Raw genomic sequence first — 21,790 nt, 5'->3', positions numbered from 1 at the left:
TCGGGTGGAAAGGCTAACCTATAATCCACCAAACCAACATGCTCCACGATCTCATATGGAACAATGAATCTATGGCTCAACATGACATTCTTACCAAATCTCATGACGCCCTTCACCGGCAAAGCTTTTAGAAAGACCTTTTTACCCTTTGAGAGCTTCAAACCACGAATATGTCTATCAGCATAACTCTCCTGACGACTCTGAGTTTTCACTAGTCTCTCTCTAATCACTATCACCTTATCCAAGGCTTCTTGGACCAAATTCAGTCCCAATAACTGTGCCTCCTTAGGCTCAAATTATCCAATAGGAGAATGACATCACCTACCATACAAAACCTCATAAGGTGCCATCTGAATACTCGACTGATAATTGTTTGTTATAAGTGAACTCTACCAAAGGTAATAAATCATCCCAATATTCACCAAAATCAATGACACAAGCCTTCAACATATCCTCTGAAATCTAAATAACTTGCTCGGACTGTTCATTGGTCTGAGGATGAAAAGCTGTGATTAACTTAACTTTTGAGACCAAAGAACACTAAAATGACAGCCAAAACTCAGATGTAAACTAAGAGCCCTAATCAAAAATGATAGAAATAGGAATACCATGCAATCTCACTATTTTTAAGAGATACAACTCTGCTAGTTGTTCGGCAATATGATTGGTACGAACTAGTAAGAAGTATGCTAACTTAATGAACTTATCAACAATCACCCAAAATAGAATCATGTTGCCTACGAGTACGTGGATATCCAACAAAAAACCATGGTAATATGCTTCCACTTTCACTCGGGAATAATCAAAGACTGCATCAAACCACCAGGTTTCTGATGCTCATACTTGACATGTTGGCAGTTCAAGAAACTAGTGACATGCTTCAAGATGTCACTCTTCATCCCCTTCACCAGTTCAAGTCCTTCAAGTCTTGATACTTCTCAAGTCCCCAACATTGGGAACACATAACCGGACCTGAAGCCGAATAACACCATTAGTACCAATGTTGAAAGTCTCAATCTCGCCCTTTGAGAAACGTTCCTAAAGCCCAACAAGATAAGGATCCTCAAACTATCAAGCTCGAACCTTGTCCAATAATGAAGATTGAGCTACCACACAAACAATTATGGTATAAAGACCTACAATATCAACTCTAACCCTCTAGTTAGCTAAATCCTCGATCACAATAGCTAATGGTTGTTGCTCGAACTCTAAGTATGATAAATTACCCATGGAAGTACTCTTCTGGCTCAAGGAATCCGCTACTATATTTTCCTTTCCTGGATGATACAAGATGGCTAGATCATAATCCTTAAGTAACTCTAACCATCGTCGTTGCCTCAAATTAATATCTTTCTACTCAAAGATATACTTAAGCCCATTATGGTCTGGAAGACCTCACATGGCTCACCATAAAGATAATGCCTCCAAATCTTAAGTGCAAGTACCACAACTGCCAACTCCAAATCATGAGTGGGATAATCCTTCTCGTGAACCTTCAACTGACGAGAAGCATATGCAATGACTTTACCATTTTGCATTAATATACTACCCCAAGCCAATGCATGTAGCATCACAATACACCATGTACCCATTGATTCCTAAAGGAAGTGCCAACACTAACGCGAAAGTCAAAGCATCCTTGAGGTTTTGAAAGCTCTGCTCACAAGCATCAGACCACTAAAATGCTACCTTATTTTGAGTCAATCGAGTCAAAAGTGCAGCGACCTTTGAGAAATCCTACACAAAATGTCGATAATAACCAACTAAGCCCAAGAAATTGTGAATCTCTATAGGTATAGTAGGTCTATTCCTCTATGCCACTACCTCAATCTTTTGAGAATCAACCATAATACCGTCACATGACGCAACATGACCCAAGAACACAATGGTGTCAAGCCAAAACTCATATTTTGAGAACTTAGCATAAAGCTCTCAATCCTTCAAAGTCTGAAGCACAACCCTTAGGTGTTGCTCATGCTCTGCCTCACTATGTGAGTAAACAAGAATATCATCAATGAAGAATATCACAAACTGATCTAAATATGGCTTGAACACGTCGTTCGTAAGAGCCATGAATGCTACCGAGCCACTAGTCAGTCCAAATGATATCAAAAGAAACTCAAAGTGCCCATATCTAGTTTGAGAATTTGTCTTGGAGATAACCTCCCTTTGCATCCTCAACTGATGATATCAGAATCTCAAGTCAATCTTCGAGAAATAAGTGGCACCCTGAAGCTGATCAAATAAGTCATCAATACGAGGCAAAGGATAAAGATTCTTAATCGTCACCTTATTCAACTGTCTATAATTAATGCACATGCGCATAGAACCATACTTATTTTTTACAAATAGAATTGGAGCACCTCAAGGTGATACACTAAGGCAAATGAAGCCCTTATCAAGCAAATCCTGAAGTTGAATCTTCAACTCTCTCAACTCTGCCGGTGCCATATGATATGAAAGGAGTAGAAATAGGGTGAGTTCCCGAAACCAAGTCAGTACTAAACTCAATCTCCCTCACAGGCGGCAAACTAGACAAATCCTCGAAAACACATCTATAAACTCACAAACAACGGGAACACTATCAAGTGTAATCTCCTCGATTTCAGTATCCCCAACTGTAGCAATAAAGCCAAGGCAGCCCCGGCTTATCAATCGGCGAGCTCGAACATAAGATATAATCTTTTCCTTTGCAAGAGGAGTCGAACCCTTCCAACTCAACCTCAGCATACTGGGAATATTAAAGTGCATGATCTTGGCATGACAATCTACAGAAGCATGAAAAGATGCCAGTCAATCTATGCCTATAATAACATCAAATTCCATCATAGATAGGAGAAATAAGTCAACCATGGTGTCTCTGCCCTGGACAGACACAATACAATCTCCATATACTTGATCCACAGTTATAGACTCATTTACTAGAGTCAAAACCAAAAAGGTATTATCCAAGGTCTTAACTGCCCGGTCCAAGAATAATGCAAAGTATGGGGACACATAAGAATAAGTCAAACCTAGGTCAATAAGCGTGTAAGATCCATGAAAACAAACTGTGAGAATAGTTATCACAACAATATTGGATTCCTCGGCATTTTGCTGTGTCATAGCAAAGAATTTAGGATGACCACCTGGTCCTTGAGCAGTTGTACCACACTGATAACCATGTTCTCTACTTGCCAGAGGAACCTGTCTCACTAGCTGAATTGGAATTGATGTTGCTATCATGGTACCCTATTGCAGTGCACCTTCTAAATTGTACCAAAAGCTCTTGGGCAATTCCGAGCAATATGTCTAATCTTACCGCAAGTAAAGCAACCCTGCTCATAGCATCTCCCACTATGCCTCCTGCTACAGCTGGAACAAACTAGAAGATGCCCTGTCTAAGACGAAATACCTCCACTCCTATGAGGATGAGGTCCATGTTGGCCCTGAGTCCTGACGGCTTGAAGAAGTACCCTGAGAATACTGGGAACCTCCTGAGAATGTCCAGAAGATCCACGACCACAACCACCCTTGCCCCTTGATAGAGCGCTGCTAAACCCACCTAAATGACGAGTCTTCTTGCCCTCTTACTCGGCCTATCACGACTAAGAAATGACTCACATCTACGGGTAGAATCAACAATGTCAGCAAAAGATCCCCACCTAACCTCTTCAGCTATAACTATTTAAAGACACCTCTTAAGGCCATCTGCAAAACGAATCGCCTTCTCTCTCTTAGTGGAGATTAGAGAAGTAACATAGCAAGATAACTTGGTGAATCTCCTCTCATAAGTTGTCAGTGTCATGTCTCCCTACACTAACCTCTCAAACTACCTGCGACACTCATCACGATCACTCAATGGCATGAACTCATCCATAAATATAGTAACAAACTCAGTCCAGGTGAAAGGTGGAGACCCTGCTTGTCTAGCATCACGAATAGAAGACCACCATGCATCAACTGCACCAGATAACATAAAAAATATGAACTCTACTCTCTGGTCTCACGCAAACCCAAAGCTATCAAGATCTTCTCACAATTCTCTATGAACTTCTGAGGTGGCACTACCTCAGATACACCATAAAACTCTTGTTGGCCGAGCTCCTTAAAGGCCTTGAACTCTCTAGACTAAGTCACAAATGTTGTAGTTGGCTCAATAATAACTGCAGGCATAGAAGATGGTTGTATAAGTACACCCTAAGATACTAGAGTTTGAAACTGAGGTGTAGCAAGTGGTACTGAAGTCATCATCGGTATTTGAGAAGCAAGCCTACCCACTGATTGGGTGCATAGGAGTAAAACCTGGAAGCTGGCCCAGAGCAGCCAACATTCCTAAGAGTCTGATAACCACATCTAGAGTCAATGAAATAGGTGATGCACTTGCTAGTTACCTAACAGGTGATGCCGTGCGCATCGGTTATCTAATATGAAATACATGTCTGAAATGTCGAACAATGTAGTATCTATTAGACATAAGAGACATAGCTGAATGAAGATAGTTGGTGGCACCAAGAACAAGTGGCAACTCACCTCCTTAGATGCTGCGATGGAAACTTAGGAAGATGCTAAGCGTCTGCGGCGTCTGGTGGAGGAGAAATAATAGTATCTGAAAGAAAATATAGAATTAAGGAAATGATCTATACATACAAGATATATAACCCAAGAATAAATGCTGATTAGACTGGTGACCGAAATGATAGAAGTGGTGCTATTTCATAGAAAAGTAAGAAACAAACTTGTACAACCCTTTCGATTATGGAAGTTGAGTTCGTGGCTCGTGCATCTGTATTATAAGAAATTGTTTGGTTAAAGAGATTCTTTAAACATTTGGATATTACGAAGAATTATCAAGTTCCCATGACTTTATGAAGTAATAATCAACCGGCTATTGTATACACAAAGGACCCTAAGTATCACATCAAGACCAAATATATTAACATCAAATATAATTTTGTGAGAGATATAGTAGCAAGTAGAGAAATAAAATTATAATATATTCGTATGCAAAGTATGATAGTTGATCCTTTTACAAAGGCGATATCCAGAGACATGTTTGAAAAACATATTATGGCTCTAGGCTTGGAAGGATATAATCATGTTTATGTATTGTAATATATTCCTATTCTTGTTCATGTTCCTTGATTTAATCTTTAATATATTGTTTCAAGTCATATATATATATATATATATATATATAGAGAGAGAGAGAGAGAGAGAGACAGGCAGGCATGTCAAATATATATAGTCAAATTATACAAACTGATTAAACATTAAATATTGGATTGGCACCATCTAAGCCGATCGACTGTGGAAAGAAGTATACATGTCATGCATGAGTGTGTATTTTTTCCAAATTCAACATTCTGAAAACTGTTGAAAGGTGTTCTTTGGTTTGCTTATCAATTATGAATTTCTTGAGCTTCCACCCATTTTTAGCTGTTAAGAGTTTTTTCTCCAACCAGGGCAGAGATTTTTGTTTCTTCTCTTCTGACCACAGTAATGAGAGATTTGAATTGCTATCAATTTGGTGCAAGAATTGGGCTTTCAAGACTGAGTTGGAGTGTCTAAGTACGACCCTTGTTATGCTTCAAGATGTAAAGTGAATCAAAGGAATTAAGAGCTTTGTCAAACATGTGCAAATCTGCTGCTACTTGGCAAACAACAGTTCCTCGATAGTTTGGAGATTGTAGTACTGATCAGTAACGTCAAGTATTTGAAGGAAATTAACAGTCAGTATGGAGATGGACGATTTTCCTTTATTGTCCTAGTCTTAGTCTTGGACAGATGCTTATCAATTGCTAGGACCTATTTTGTTGGTGGACAAAAGCTGGAAAAAATCAAGGTAATTCGAATTAGAAACACAAGATGCCAATTGCAAATTCAGAACATAATAATGTATATTCTTGATTTGCAATGTAATAATTGAGTGAAGATCGCATTGCCCCAAAATGAATATTGAAACTTTAGCATTGTTTACATCCTTAACTCACCACATGGTTAATCAAGGCTCGGCACAAAGTAGAAACAACATCATCCATTCATGAGCTCCTATCCATAGTGGAATGAGGAAAAAAAAAAGAACCAAAAAGAAAAAGTGAAAAGAAAAGAAGATTGGCTTAGAAAGAGACTTTGTAGATTAAAGGAAAGAATTGCACAAACAGAGAGAATGCAGTTGTGACTACTAGTGGTTATAAACAAGTGATGAGGTATATACCTATACTTCAACCTAAAGCACAGGATATTTAGGAAATAGTTGTAAAGTTTCTGAAGCACATGGCCCCTCTACTTATTGCTGCAAATTCTCTTAACTAGCTAGTCGTTTGAGTGAGGGAGGGCACACCTCCAAAACTTTTTAGAACTGACAGACTTTTTCTCTTTCTTATTCCTTCGTAAACAAAATAAAATCAAAAGGGCAGGTTGCTGAAATGTGCTAAGAGGAGAGTCCTATGTTCCATGTTGCTCATCAACGTGGAAACATTGTTTTATCTTTCGCCGCCCCTTTAGATTGTTAAATGTAAGCATTTAGCAACCAAAGTAAGATACGATATCAATTTAAAAACATAATGATGTCCAGATTCTTAAATGTGCAAGTACTTATTGAATTAAGATCGCATGACCTATAATCAATTTGAGTATTGAAACTTTATAACTGTTCACATCCTTAACATACAATGGTTAATCATGTCTCAGCAAAAGCGGAAGCAACACCGAGAATCAATTGACTGAACTCATTGTTGATATGTACAAAAAAGAAAAGGAAAAAACAAAAGAAAGAGAAGAAAATAATGTATTTGTTCTGGAGAAGACTTGTAGCTAACTGAAGGAGAAATTTTATGACTAACTAGAGAAAAACAAGTGATGAAGTATGCTACCTAATTTGAGCTAAACTCCAGGGTTTTCAGGAAAGAGCTGCAAAATTTCTGAAGTGATTGGCCCCTCTATTTGTTGCTGCAGATTCTCAAAGACAGAGCTCCCACGAATATCCGAATGTGACCTTTGTTTCTTACAAGAGGAGCAACTGGCTTCATTCATCGTGGTGTCATGGTGTTCCGAATTGTCATATCTGCTCCTCCTTACCCCGACACAAAGTTCTGTTGATATATCATTATTTCCCCTCATTGGTAACGAGGCCTCAATCTCAGGTTCATCCTTATACAACAAACGAAATTCAAACTCCTCCATTTCTCCGGAAAAAAACAACCTAATAATCCCATAGTCATTTGGTGTTTTTCTGTTTGCCTTAGATGCATCCCATAAGCCATCAAGAGGTACGAAGAAAAAATGAATATTTGTACCACATTCTGAATGGTTGCATAGGGCAAATTTTCGGGTCATCGACGAGACCCCATCATCACATAAGGGAATCAGTTGAGCTGTGGTTTCAACTAAGCTGCCAGAGTAACTGAAAGCAAATCCCGTGAAGTAATCACATATGTACCAATATTGAGGGATACACTTGTGTCCATTCCATAATAGTGGAACCAACTTGGGATCTTCCTGTCAGGATGCTCCATGCTAAACACTCTTTGTGACAAGATGCCTAAAGCGGTGATGTCATGGTGCAAGGAAAAGATTTGAAAAAGGGTATGTGCAAACAAATTGTAGATCGAAGCATTGTAAGCATCATCCTTATCATACAGTGGTGTGAGTACCACCCGCTGTAAGTTTTTCTTCTTATTGGTTGCTAAACTATGAATACTTTTCAGAGCCACATGACAATCTGCCCACAATGTGTCTATATTTGGTGGAAGTTCTGGTAGCTCTTTAAGACTCTTGCAATGTGCTAAGCCCAACAATCGAAGAGCACCAAGTTGCGCTATGTTTCAGAGGCAAATGCTCAAAGTTATTTCCACTTAGATACAACTTTTTCAAAGAGGATAAGCATCCAATGTCTTCTGGTAGTCCTTCATCTATCAAATTACAGCAACTGAGATACAAATGCGTAACCCTTCATAGTTCATTCACCCGAGGGAACAAAAAATGCATTGTAGCTTGCCCTTCTTCTGATTTTTTAACTCCAAAAATTAATGATATAAGTTTGTTTAAGCATGTGATGGAACACGGAGGCCGTGAAATTAGAGTATCTTGGGCCTCAAGCTTCATTAAGTTTTCTAAATCCCCTATCTCTTCTGGCAAGCTTTCAAGTTGTGAGCAACCTGAAACATTTAGCTCCACCAAACTTTTCAACATACCAATGCTACTTGGAAGAGCTATTTAACATACCAATGCTACTTGTAAATTATATATTGATTTTTTGTTAAATTATATATTGATTTCAATGGAGCCATCATGGAAACTTACAATACCCCAAAATAAATCCCAGCCTCCTATGCTCATATTTTTCAGGGCCTTTCTGCTACACTGCAGATTTTGTGGATTGTTAATCCAAATTGCTTCCACTGCCTTGGTCCCCTGGTTAATATGACTCTTATTTAATAGACTATAGAATATAATTTCAAATGCAGTATAAATAGAGTAATTTCCTCACAAGTTCCAATTTCCTTTTACTTTCCTTTCTCGTAGTTCTTCAAAGTCAAGTATAAAAGTTTTTCATTCAGTATTGGAAAAAACTTGTAATTCAGATTGAAGGTAGAAACGCTGTTTCCGATAGACCCTCGGCTCGCGAAAGACGAGAAGAAAAGCAATAACTCAAAGAATGAAAGTGGATGAAAAAATATTAAGTGGCTACTTGGCTATTCATGACTTAATAGCATAAGAAGAAAAAAAACAGATTATGCAACATTACTTAAAGTGGCTACTTGAGGAATTGGCAGCGTTAGACAACATGTTCCTTTTGCTTCTGCTACATACTGAAGCAGACAGCTATTACGTGCAAGAGTAGGAACCAAGGGGACAAATAATTGGAAGTCTCACTATACGTCTTTGGAATCTGAAAGAATTAAAAATTGAATTTATTGCATTGTGTATCTCACTTACCGTATTATTGATCATCACTTCTTTGAAATCTTCAACGAGCTATAGTCTGCTACGATCTCCCGGATATTTTTGCATATTCACTACATATTCACCCATATCTTGTATTAAGTCATGCATTTCAATCCTGTCTTCAGAGATGAACACAAGAGATTTTTTCAATTAGGACATCCAATCCGATATTAGCTCCAAAATCACAGCTCTCTAGGATTTCCATGACTTTATCTTTGTTATACCCTCGAAAGAAACATGCTATATCTAGAAATATTTCTTGCTCTTCGGGCTCCAACCCATCAAAACTTATTTTGAGCTTTTCAACAATTTCTGAATTGGAGTTTTCTTCATTTGCTCTATAGTACTTCGCCACTTAGTAACATCTCTCTTATGCAAGAAAGAGCCCCACACTTTTAGAGCTAAAGGAAGGCCTTTAGCATGATTTACTACCTCCCATGAAAGCATCCGAAACTGCTCATCTGGAACTTCTTTTTTGAAAGCACGTAGATTGAACAAATGAATAGCTTCATGATGAGGTAGTGTAGTGACTTGATATAATACATCATTCCCAATCAATTGTTTATTCCTTGTTGTTACAATAATTCTACTGTCCTTGCCAAACCAATCAACATCCCCTGCCAAGTACTTCAAATGGTCTATATGATCTATGTCATCAAGCACAATTAAAACACTCTTCGGACAAAATCTACTAGATATCAAGTCCTTCCCGTCCTCTTTATTGTTCACATAATCAGCTTTCTTCCTTAACAGTTCAGAGAGAAGGGTATTTTGCAAAGAATGCATTCCATGTTTGTTTTCTTTAACATCTGCTAGGAAACAAGCAGCTTCAAATTGATAAGAGAGATCTTCAAAAATGGCTCTTGCTATTGTCGTTTTACCTACTCCTCACATGCCCCAGATCCCCACGATTCGAACATCATTGATATCTATCTTTAATAGGGATTTTACGTGCTCTAAATGAATATCTACTCCAACAAGATCTCGCAATGTAGGTAAAGAAGTCTTGCGTAATTTGGAAGAAATTTGGTCGACAATCTGCTGAATACACTCTGATTCAATCCTGCAAAAATAAGAAAATTGCTGATATGGGGCAAAAGGTCAAGAATTAGAAGTATTTTACACTGTTACAGTGCATAAATATGATAGAAGGACTATGCACATAATCAAACTCCTGAGTCTGGATGAACCAATTGGAATATATCTACGTAGCAATGTCCTTGTGGAATTAAATTGATAGGAATTATGCTTCTTACTGACAAAAACATATATAATCAACTGCCATTCTTGTTTTGAATATTATAAAACAAAAATCTTTTTAACATCTAAATGAGAATTAATGAAATCGATAGAGCATACGCTTATGAATTTTAATTCCTTAAAAAATCTACTAGTATAAAGAAACCAGATGTATAGGAAATGTATTTGTATGAGGAAACCAGATGTATAAGACATTTACTTGTATAAGGAAACCAGGTGCCTAGGAGGTCTACTTGGGTGGATATGCTGCTTTTCCACCAAATTTTGATCTTCAACTAATATCACTAGTACTGTAATCCATGCCTTTGGTTCTATTAAGGATTACTTGAATTGGAGAACTCAAGTTACTGTCTTTCTCATCTCTCATAATCTCTTGGGAGCTGTAGAGAGGTCCCTACCACTTCTTCCTCAAGTGACCGCTGATAATTCTAGCCATTCTACTTCCTTATGTGGATGCTATCATTTCCACTGAGAGCTCTGCCTCTTTACTCCAACACGTTATCTCTCAACTTTCCTATCAATTTCCAATGAAGGATCTTGGTAACCTTCATTACTTTCTGAGTGTACAGGTTGTGCGGTCTCTGGATTTTATGTTTCTTTCGCAAACTAGTTATTTACAAGACTTCTTCACCAAATTTAATATCCATAAATTGAAACCTGTCTACATACCACTATCCTCAAGGACCTCGTTATCATAGTGGATGGGAATTATTATCAGATCCTTCTATATATCGCAGTATGATAGGAGCATTACAGTACTTGACTATGACTAGGCTTGATCTAGCCTTCGCGGTGAATCTTGTTTCACAGTTTATGCACGCCAGTTCCTATTGCTCACTTTCTTGTTGTGGGAATTTTAGGTATTTGCAGGGTACCACATATCATGGTCTCGTGTTGAAGCAAGCAAAGGATCTTTCTATGATGGTGGCTTATTGAGATGCTAATTGGGCCCGAAGGCCTCACACTTCTCGATCCACTGCTGGTTATGCAGTCTTCTGGGGTCCAAATCTGGTTTACTGGCGCTCTAAGAAGCAGCCAACAGTCTCAAAATCCTCTACTGAAGTAGAATATCGTGTTGTTGCTTACACAGCCATTGAGACGCTGTGAATTCGGTGGTATGCGTATTTGTCAACCTGTGAAGGTCTTATGTGATAATATCTTTGCTACTTATATTGCTGCCAATCTGGTTCTCCATGGTCACCGTAAGCATGTCAAGGTTGATTATCATTTTGTCAGAGAATGTGTCTCCCATGGTGATGTAGTTGTTCGTTATATACCTACTCACCTTCAGCTCACAGACATTTTTACCAAATCATTGCATACTTGCTTCTTAAAAGCAATATGTCTGAGATCCACCCCGACAAATTGAGGGGGAGTGATAGAGGATAATCTTAGAAATTTCAATTCCTTAGGAAATATACTTATATAAGAAAACCAGATGGAGAGGAAATCTGGGAAACCAGATGTATACCACTCTCAAGTCTCAATTATATACATGAGACCTAAAGGCTGATGGGTCCATCCCATGTGTAATATGGCCATTAATTTGCCCTCTTTTCAATTGTGGACCAAGTTTTCATGGCATTTGCCATGACATCATATCCACTATAATAAATTTGTGGACCAAGTTTTCATGATATTTGCCATGACATCATATCCATTATTAGGCCAAGGATTTCTTGCTACAAATAGAGGAGCTTCTCCTCATTTGAAATAACACCAAAATAAGAGAGAAGCAATAAAAGCTAGAGAGAGTAATCCACAAATTGTAGTCTGTGAGATAAATAGTAAGTGTGAGTAATATTGTAGTGAGATGTTTAAATAAAGAGTGTTATTTCTTTCAAAATTATAGTAGTGTCTTGACATTACTAAGTTATAATATTAGTGGTAATATTGCTTCGTTCGGGTATTGTACCTCATTAAAAGAGTTGGTGTCGTTGTTACTCTCTTGTGTTATTATTATTTGCCGTGAATATTATTTCTCGGCGGGATTATTATTTTTTTCCAACAACGTGGTATTAGAGTCATGGTAAATAATGGTACGCTATCTTTTCAGTACCCCCGTCTCACAAAAGATAATTATGAAAAATGGTGTCTACATATGAAAGCCATTCTTGGCTCCCAGGATGTGTGAAAAATCGTAGATAGAGGGTATGCAAAACCCGATAATGAGAAAGTTATGCCTCAAAATGAAAAAGATATCTTGGCAAAGACAAGGAAGAAGGATCAACAAGCCTTCACGCTTATCCACCAATGTTTGGATGATGCCATGTTTGAGAAGGTGGCAGATGCTACCACCTCAAAGGAAGCTTGGGAGATTTTACAAAATTCTCTTCAAGGAGTTGACAAGGCGAGGAAGGTAAAACTTCAAACTCTAAGGGCTGACTTTGAAGTTTTAAAAATGAAAGAATCCAAATGCATTTCGAATTATTGTTCAAAAGTGAAGGCTGTTGTAAATCAATTAAGAAGATACGGGGAGGACATCGAAGATGTCCGTGTGGTAGAAAAGATCTTTCACACTTTAACACCTAAATTTAATTTTGTGGTGTGTGATATTGAGGAGTCTAAAGATTTAGACTCTATGCTGGTAGAGCAATTGGAGGGTTCTTTACAAGCCCATGAAGAAAAGATCAAAGAAGACAAGAAGTGCCACTGGAGCAACTTCTTAAAACTCAGGCATCCTTTAAGGATTATGGAGGTGAAAAGAGCGATCGAGGAAACGGACGAGGACGAGGCCGTGGCGGTCATGGAAGAGGAAGAAGTAATGGTAACAACTTCAACAATGAAGTTAAAATCCACCAAAGATTCAGAGGTCGTGGCCGTGGACAAAGAGGAGGAAGAGGATGTGATTGCTACCAAGAAAATAATGTACTAAGGTATGACAAATCAAAAATTAAGTGTTATAATTGTCAAAAATTTGGTCATTACTCTTGGGAATGTCGTAGCAATATTGAAGAAAAAGTTAACCTTGTTGACGACAAGAAAGAAGAATATGAGTCAACGTTGTTGATGACACTCAAGGAAGAAGACATGGATGATTGCAGCTCGTGGTATTTGGACAATGGAGCAAGCAATCATATATGTGGATGCAAAAAGAAGCTTGTGGAGATCAATAAAACGGTGAGAGGTAATGTGTCCTTTGGAGATACCTCAAAGATTCAAATCGAAGGGATAGGTACGATTCTGATCTCCTGTAAAGATGGTAGTCACAAGCTAATTCAAGATGTTTATTATGTGCCAAAATTAAAAAGTAATATTTTGAGTTTGGGCTAACTTCTTGAAAAGAAATATGACATACACATGAAAAATATACATCTTTGGCTTAGAGATTCAGGTGAAATTCTAATTGTTAAAGTGCATATGGCAAATAATAGATTATTTTCTCTGAATCTTAAAACAATTGATGTAAAGTGTTTGAAGGCTAATATGCAAGATAAATCATGGTGTTGGCACGTGCGGTTTGGGCATTTGAATTTTGAAGCACTCAAATCAATGGGAGAAAAGAACATGGTGCATGGGATACCATCAATCAACCATCCAATCAATTGTGCAAAACTTGTCTTCTAGGAAAACATGCATGGAGGAGTTTTACAAAGGAGGCCATGTCAAGATCAACTAAACTGCTTCAGCTTGTTCACACTGATGTGTGTGGACCAATCAATCCACCTTCCTTTGGTAAAAGTAAATGCTTTCTACTTTTCATTGATGACTTTAGTAGAAAGACTTGGGTTTATTTCTTGAACCAAAAATCTGAAACTTTTGCTGCTTTTAAAATTTTCAAAGTACTTGTGGAGAAAGAAAGTGGTTATGAAATAAAAGCTTTTAAGGTCTGATTGAGGAGGCGAATTCAGTTCAAAAGAATTTAATGACTTCTGTCAGTATCATGGAATTCTTCGTCCTCTAACGGTACCTTATTCACCCCAACAAAATGGAGTTGCAGAGAGAAAGAATCGAACGATTCTTAATATGGCTAGATGTATGTTAAAAGCTAAAAGTATGCCCAAGGAATTTTGGGCAGAAGTTGTATCTTGTGCAGTTTAAGCAAAGAATATTAGAGATTAAACCCCTCAAGAAGCATGGAGTAAAAGAAAGCCAAGTGTCAAGCACTTAAGAATCTTTGGGAGCATAGCCTATGCTCATGTGCCACATCAAGGGAGAGCGAAGCTTGACGATCGAAGTGTCAAGTATGTGTTTGTTGGCTATGATACGAGTTCAAAAGGCTACAAGTTATACAACCCAAGTAGCGGCAAGATGGTAGTGAGTCGTGATATTGAATTTGATGAAGAATTCGTATGGAAATGGGAAGCTCGGGAAGAAACTTCATATGATTTTCTTCCATACTTTGGCGATGATGAAGAACCAGAGACCGTGGAACTTGTGCAGGATACAACTCCACTTCCTTCTCCAACCAATGTTGCATCTCCTTCTCAACAAAGTTCAAATGAGCAACCGCAAAGGACAAGGAGCATTCAAGAGCTTTATGATGGCACAGAAGAAGTTACTAATTTTGATTTTTTATATTGTCTCTTTGCTGATAGTGAACCAATGAACTTTGATGAAGCTGTTACAAACAAAAGATGGAGACAAGCCATGGAGGAGGAGATCGAGTCAATAGAGAATAATAACACTTGGGAGTTAACTACTCTTCCCAAGGTTTATCGTGCAATTGGAGTAAAATGGGTATACGAGACAAAGAAAAATGCTGATGGAGATGTGGAGAGATACAAGGCATGACTTGTGGCTAAAGGCTACAAGCAAAGGCAAGGCATTGACTATGAAGAAGTCTATGCACATGTTGCCCGCATGGAGACGATTCGTTTGCTGATCTCTTTGGCGGCTCAAATGAAGTGGAAGATCCATCAACTAGACGTCAAGTCAGCCTTCTTGAATAGCTATCTTGAAGAAGTCTATGTTGAACAACTATTGGGCTTCGTGGTCAAAAATAATGAAGATAAAGTGTTGCGGTATAAGAAAGCTTTATATGGATTAAAGCAAACCCCACGAGCATAGAATAGTTATATCGACAAGTATTTTCAAGACAATGGGTTTACTCGTTGTCTCCATGAATATGCTCTTTACCTTAAAGTTCATACTAATGGAGATATATTACTTGTTTGTCTTTATGTTGATGATCTTATTTTCACGAGTAATAACCCAAGTTTGTTTGAAACTTTTAAGAAAGATATGTCCCGTGAGTTCGAGATTACTGACGTAGGGCTCATGTCATACTACCTGGGCCTAGAAGTGAAGTAGATAGAGGATGGAATTTTTATCTCTTAAGAAAGCTATACAAAAGAGATACTGAAGAAGTTCAACATGCTCGATTGCAACCCCGTGAACACACCGATGAAAAGTGGGATAAAATTGTCCAAGTTTGATGAAGGAGAAAAAGTGGATCCCATATTTTTCAAAAGTCTTGTGGGAAGTTTGAGGTACTTGACTTGTACCAGGCCAGATATACTCTTTGCAGTTGGAGTAGTAAGCCGCTTCATGGAAGCTCCTACCTCCACTCATTTGAAAGTCACTAGAAGAATTCTTCGTTACCTAAAAGGTACGATTGACTTAGGATTATTTTATTCTTCTTCTAGTGATTTCAAACTGATGGAATTTTGTGGTAGTGATTATGCGGGAGATATTGATGATAGAAAAAGTACAACTGGTTTTGTGTTTTTCTTGGGTGATTCTGTTATTTCTTGGAGTTCAAAAAAATAATCCATTGTTACTTTCTCGACTTGTAAAGCTAAATATATAGCAGTAACATCTTGTACATGTCGGCTGAGAAGATTATTGAAGGAGCTCAGTTTACCACAAATTGAAGCTACAACAGAGATTTGTATTGACAACAAATCCGCACAAGCACTTGCCAAGAATCCGGTGTACCATGATCGAATCAAGCATATATATACAAGGTATCACTTCATCAGAGAATGCATTGCCAAGAAGGAGGTAGAACTCAAATATGTGAAGTCTCGTAATCAAGTTGCGGACATTTTTACAAAACTTCTCAAACTTGAAGATTTTCAGAGATTAAGATTAAGACTTGGAATGAAGAAGAAAAATCAAAATTAAGGAGGAGATTTGATGGGTCCACCCCATGTGTAATATGGCCATTAATTTGGCTTCTTTTCAATTGTGGACCAAGTTTTCATGACATTTGCCATGACATCATATCCACTATAATAAATTTGTGGACTAAGTTTTCATGACATTTGCCATGACATCATATCCACTATTAGGCCAAGGATTTATTGCTATAAATAGAGGAGCTTCTCCTCATTTGAAATCACACCAAAATAAGAGAGAAGCAATAGAAGTTAGAGAGAGTAATCCACATATTGTAGTCTGTGTAATAAATAGTGAGTGTGAATAATATTGTAGTGAGGTGTTTAAATAAAGAGTGTTATTTCTTTCAAAATTGTAGTAGTCTCTTGACACTACTAAGTTGTAACATTAGTGGTAATATTGCTCCGCTCGGATATTGTACCTCGTTAAAAGAGTCGGTGTCGTTGTTACTCTCTTATGTTATTATTATTTGTCGAGGATATTATTTCTGGACGGGATTATTATTTTTCCTAACAGAGGCTCCCAGTTTGTTGAGCCTTGTTGAGCCTTCCGATTAATCTTAAGTCTGTCACATAAACTATTTTACTCATGTTGAATCAAATAAGAAATTGCTGCATTTTCATTTATTTTATTTTTGTAAATAAGATGAATTTATTTAGCGTAGATATTGTTTAACTTTTTGGGAGTAGTGATTCTTCTTGTTCTGCAGAAGAATATGTCCAGACTTCACAAAAGCATCCAAATCCCAGTGGAAGTTTTTCCCTTGTATTTCATTATAAGCAATTAGGATGTGCTACATGTTACGGATATCATGGCCTGTAAGATTGGCCGCAGCGGTTAGAGCAGTCCTCCATCTTTGCACCTTCAGCATTCCCTCAAAATCATCCTTATACCTTGATTCATGCTTCTGCAAAGCTCTCCTTTTGGTATCGAATTGTTGATGGATCCACATCATAAAACACTGGTATTACACTCTGTCCATATTCATTCTTGTATTTCATGATCTTCACTAGTTCATCCAAGCACCATCTCGACGAAACATAATTCTTTGAGAAAATGATGATTGCAAATTGAGACTCTTCAATTGCTTTACAGAGTTCTTCTGAGATGGATGTTCCATGCTCTAGTCTTTTATCATCTTGAAAGGTTACTATTGCAGACCTTCATATAAGTGACTTGTAAACGTTTTGAGAGTATCTTCTCCTCTAAAACTTAAAAAGACATCATAGTTCCATCTTGGACACCATGAAGAACTCGGAAAAGAAGAAGACCTCATTGGATTCAGTTGTGAAAGAAAACAAATTGTAATCGAAGATTGTAGTTGTGGTAAGATCAATCGATGCTAGGTATTCCTGATAAAGTTAATGGAGGAAAAGATAGAACCAAATGAAAGCAGTTAAATAGAATTATGGCTATTGGGTCTAGTCAACTGATGTCAACTAAATGTAATGTGGTTCTTTGAACTGCAGTAGAACTAAGTGCATAAGGATTCTCACAACGACCTGGAGTCGATTATGAAGAAACATATTCACCCGTTATGGATGCCATAACATTTCGATATCTCATCAGTTTAGCCTTACGTGAAAGGCTTGAAATACATATGATGGATGTGGTTACAGCTTATCTGTATGGGTAACTTGATAATGAGATTTACATGAAAATCCCTGAAGGATTTAAAATGCCTGAAGCATATTCAAAATCTCGGAAAATGTACTCAATCAGATTACAAAGATATTTGTACGGTTTAATGTAATATGGGCGCATGTGGTATAATCACCTCAGTGAATATTTGTTGAAAGAAGGTTACATAAATGATGTTATTTGTCCATGTATTTTTATAAAGAAAATGGCATCCGAATTTGTTATACTTGTTGTTTATGCTGATGACATAAATCTTGTTGGAACTCCAGAAGAGCTCCAAAAAGCAATTGAATATCTTAAGAAAGAATTTGAGATGAAAGATCTTGGAAAGGCAAAACTTTGTCTTGGTCTGCAAATTAAATATTTAGCAAACGAGATCTTTATCCATCAATCTACCTATACAGAAAGGGTCTTAAAACGCTTTTACATGGACGAAGCGCACCCATTGAGTACACCAATGGTTGTTCGATCACTTGAAGTAAATAAGGACCCGTTCCGACCTCCAAAAGAGGAAGAGGAACTCCTTGGTCCTGAAACACCATATCTCAGTGCAATTGGTGCACTTATGTATCTTGCTAATGCTACAAGACATGACATAGCATTTTCTGTTAATTTACTAGCAAGATATAGCTCTTCTCCTACAAAAAGACATTGGAATGAGATTAAGCATATTTTGCGATATTTAAAGGGAACTCTTGATATGGGTTTGTTTTAAGCTAACAAAGGTAGTGCAGATCTTATTGGTTATGCAGATGCAGGTTATTTATCTGATCCCCATAAAGCTCGATCTCAAACCGGATACGTGTTTACATGTGGAGGTATTGTCATATCATGGCGCTCCACAAAGCAATATATTGTTGCTACTTCTTCCAATCATGCTGAGATAATATCTATTCATGAAGCAAGTAGGGAATGCGTATGATTGAGATCAGTGATTCATTTTATTCAAGAAAAATATGGTTTGGAATGTGATAAAAGATCTACAATTTTATACGAGGACAATGCTGCATGCATAGCTCAATTGAAGGGAGGATTTATAAAAGGAGATAGAACGAAGCACATTTTACCAAAATTATTCTACACACACGATCTTCAGAAAAATGGTGACATTGATGTGCAACAAATCCGTTCAAGTAACAATCCGGCAGATTTATTCATTAAATCTTTGCCAACTTCAACTTTTGAGAAGATGGTATACAAGATTGAAATGCGGAGACTCAAATATTTAAAACAAAATTTTCATGAGGGGGAGTAAAATACGCGATGTACTCTTTTTCCCTTACTAAGGTTTTTTCCCACAGGATTTTCCTTATAAGGTTTTTAATGAGGCAGCTAGCAATGCATATTACTAAATATGTGTACTCTTTTTCCTTCACTAGGATTTTTTTCCCATGGAGTTTTTTCTAGTAAGGTTTTAATGAGGCACATTATCTTTTAATGAACATCCAAGGGGGAGTGTTATAAATATATTATATTATGGATGTTCATTTACTCTGTTATAAATAAGCTTCTTGAAGAAGTTTATCCATATGAGACTTCGCCGTAAATATGTTTATCTATTTAGTACTCTATTGGAAATAAGCCTCCTGAAGAAACTTATCATTTTGGTACTCCGTTATGGATAAACATAACCCCCGATAGAAGATTATCTATATATGGTACAGTAGCAGCTTACACAGTAGCTTGCAGTAGCAGCTTACACAGCAGCTTACAAGCAGCTTACACAACATCTTGCGTAGCAGCTTACAAGCAGCTTACACAGCAGCTTGCAGTAGCAACTTACAAGAAGCTTACACAGCAACTTGCAATAGCAGCTTACGCATCAGCTTCCTTTCTTCTATAAATAGAGGAGTTTTCAGTTCATTATGTACAGAAGTTTGAAGTTTGAATAATATATTAGTTTCTCTCTATACTTGTCTTTACTTTACAGTTTTTATTTTATAACAATAAATAATATATGGACAATTATATTCCCTCACAATTCTGTCTTCTGCTGTGCAACACCTACTTATAGCTTAGATTGGCTAAGCTTCTTTTTGACTAAAAATATTTTTTTCAAAGTCAAGGTGTTTCGCCAAGTTTTTAGAAGAAAGAAAAAGTGATTTTGAGTAAAAGCAGAAGCAATTCTTGGGATTCAGAAAAAAGTAGCTTCTTCCAAAAGTACTTTTTACGAAAAATACTTTTGAGAAAAATAAACTTAGAAGTAGTTTATAAATATTTGGCCGAATACTAATTGCAGCTCAAAAGTACTTTTCAAATTAATTAGACAAACATAATTGTGTATCACCAAAAGTACTTTTTTGAAAAGCATTTTTGAAAAAAATATTTTTCAAAATAAATTATATTTTAGAAGCTTGGCCAAACAGGGTATTAATCCCCTTCCTCTCATCCTCGCCTCATCTCTTATTTTCTTACTTCGTGGTTATTTAGGAACCTGTCCATAAGTTATTATTTTTTTCAACAATGTGTTTGTATAAAATTTTGTAAATTTTTTCGAAATTTTTTGAAAATGAGTTTTTCAAAAATCAAAAATTTGGTTTTGACTACTTTCTTATATTTTCAAAAAAAAACTTTTTTCCTCACTCATGAAACTGCATCATTTGTTTCAAGTGAAATGCATATCCAAACATAATTTCAAATATCATTTTTTAACTTAACTCGAAATATTTTTTTTCTCAATGTTTTTTAATTTTTATGTCTAAACGCCTACTTAGAAACTCTTAGCATATTTGCTTTTTATCTTTATGTCCTGATATAAATAGGATGAGCTATTCTTTTGGGGGTATTTACTGAAATACAAACATTTAAAGAGCTATTTACAAAAAATACAACTACTTTAAAAAAAATTACGTTGTATACAATTATTTACAAATTTTTAACTTTCTGATTAGATTATATAAAACTTTAATATTCCTTAAATATCTCACTTTAAAACTTAAAAATAGGAACTGTCTTTACAACTATTAGTATCTTAATTGTATAATTTTCTCCTAAAAATACTCTCACTTAAAAGTGAGGGATTGCTTTTACTTGGTGTGAATTCTTTTTCCACCGCAGGAACAAATCTAACTAGCATTATCACTCACTTATTATTAATATTTCAAATTGAGTTAACATTTGACGTGTCAATAAATTTCTTCCCCATTTTCCCCCTCCGAACAATTAGAAAAATTATGATGTTTCCAACGCTATTTTTGATCCCCCAAAAAAGAATCTAGCTTGATCTTTGGAGTATCAAGCTATGCGAAGAGTATAAAAATTATACCGTATATATGAATGGTATGTAGTATAAATATATTTCATACTAAAGATATAGTATATTTGATATAGTATACGTATAAAATAATATATTTGATATAAAAATATTAGTAGAAATATAAAAGAAAAATCTATTATACATCAAGCATATATACGATATATCACTCTAAATGCTGAGTTTATACATTATATGTATATAAGTAATATATGTGACATAATTTATTCGTATACGTATATTATATCAAATATATACCATTAATATATTATTATTAAAAGCATATACCAAATATTAATTTTAGAAACTGATTTTAGCAAAAGATTGTTTTTGAGTGGCCATTATAATATCCACTTTGTTTTCACACACACAAAAAAAGGAGAATAAAGAAGAAGCTTCTTAACAAAAACTACTATTTATATATGAAATTGGAAATAGTATTTTTTCTATTTTTGAGTAAACAATATTTTATATTACCAAAACAAAGGCATATATGTATTACATCTGATGGTGGGGTGCTTTTCGAACTTCTCTTCTACTTTTTAGGAAAGATTGTTATTGGGAATTAATTGAGAAGCTTAAATTTAGGGATTCTATTGTAATATAAACTCCTTAATTTCCGCAGTGAGAGGGAGTAGTTTTTTT

At 36.4% G+C, this 21,790-nt stretch overlaps 1 pseudogene; it reads right to left on the bottom strand.

Moving 5' to 3' along the window:
• Positions 1 to 6,557: 6,557 nt before the first annotated feature.
• Positions 6,558 to 21,207, bottom strand: LOC104107844 (TMV resistance protein N-like; annotated as a pseudogene).
• Between the last annotated feature and the right edge of the window lie 583 nt (positions 21,208 to 21,790).

Source organism: Nicotiana tomentosiformis, chromosome 3 (genome assembly GCF_000390325.3).
Source record: "Nicotiana tomentosiformis chromosome 3, ASM39032v3, whole genome shotgun sequence".
Taxonomy (NCBI): domain Eukaryota; kingdom Viridiplantae; phylum Streptophyta; class Magnoliopsida; order Solanales; family Solanaceae; genus Nicotiana; species Nicotiana tomentosiformis.
Note: the sequence above shows the minus strand (reverse complement) of the source record. Positions and strands in the feature narration are given on the sequence as shown.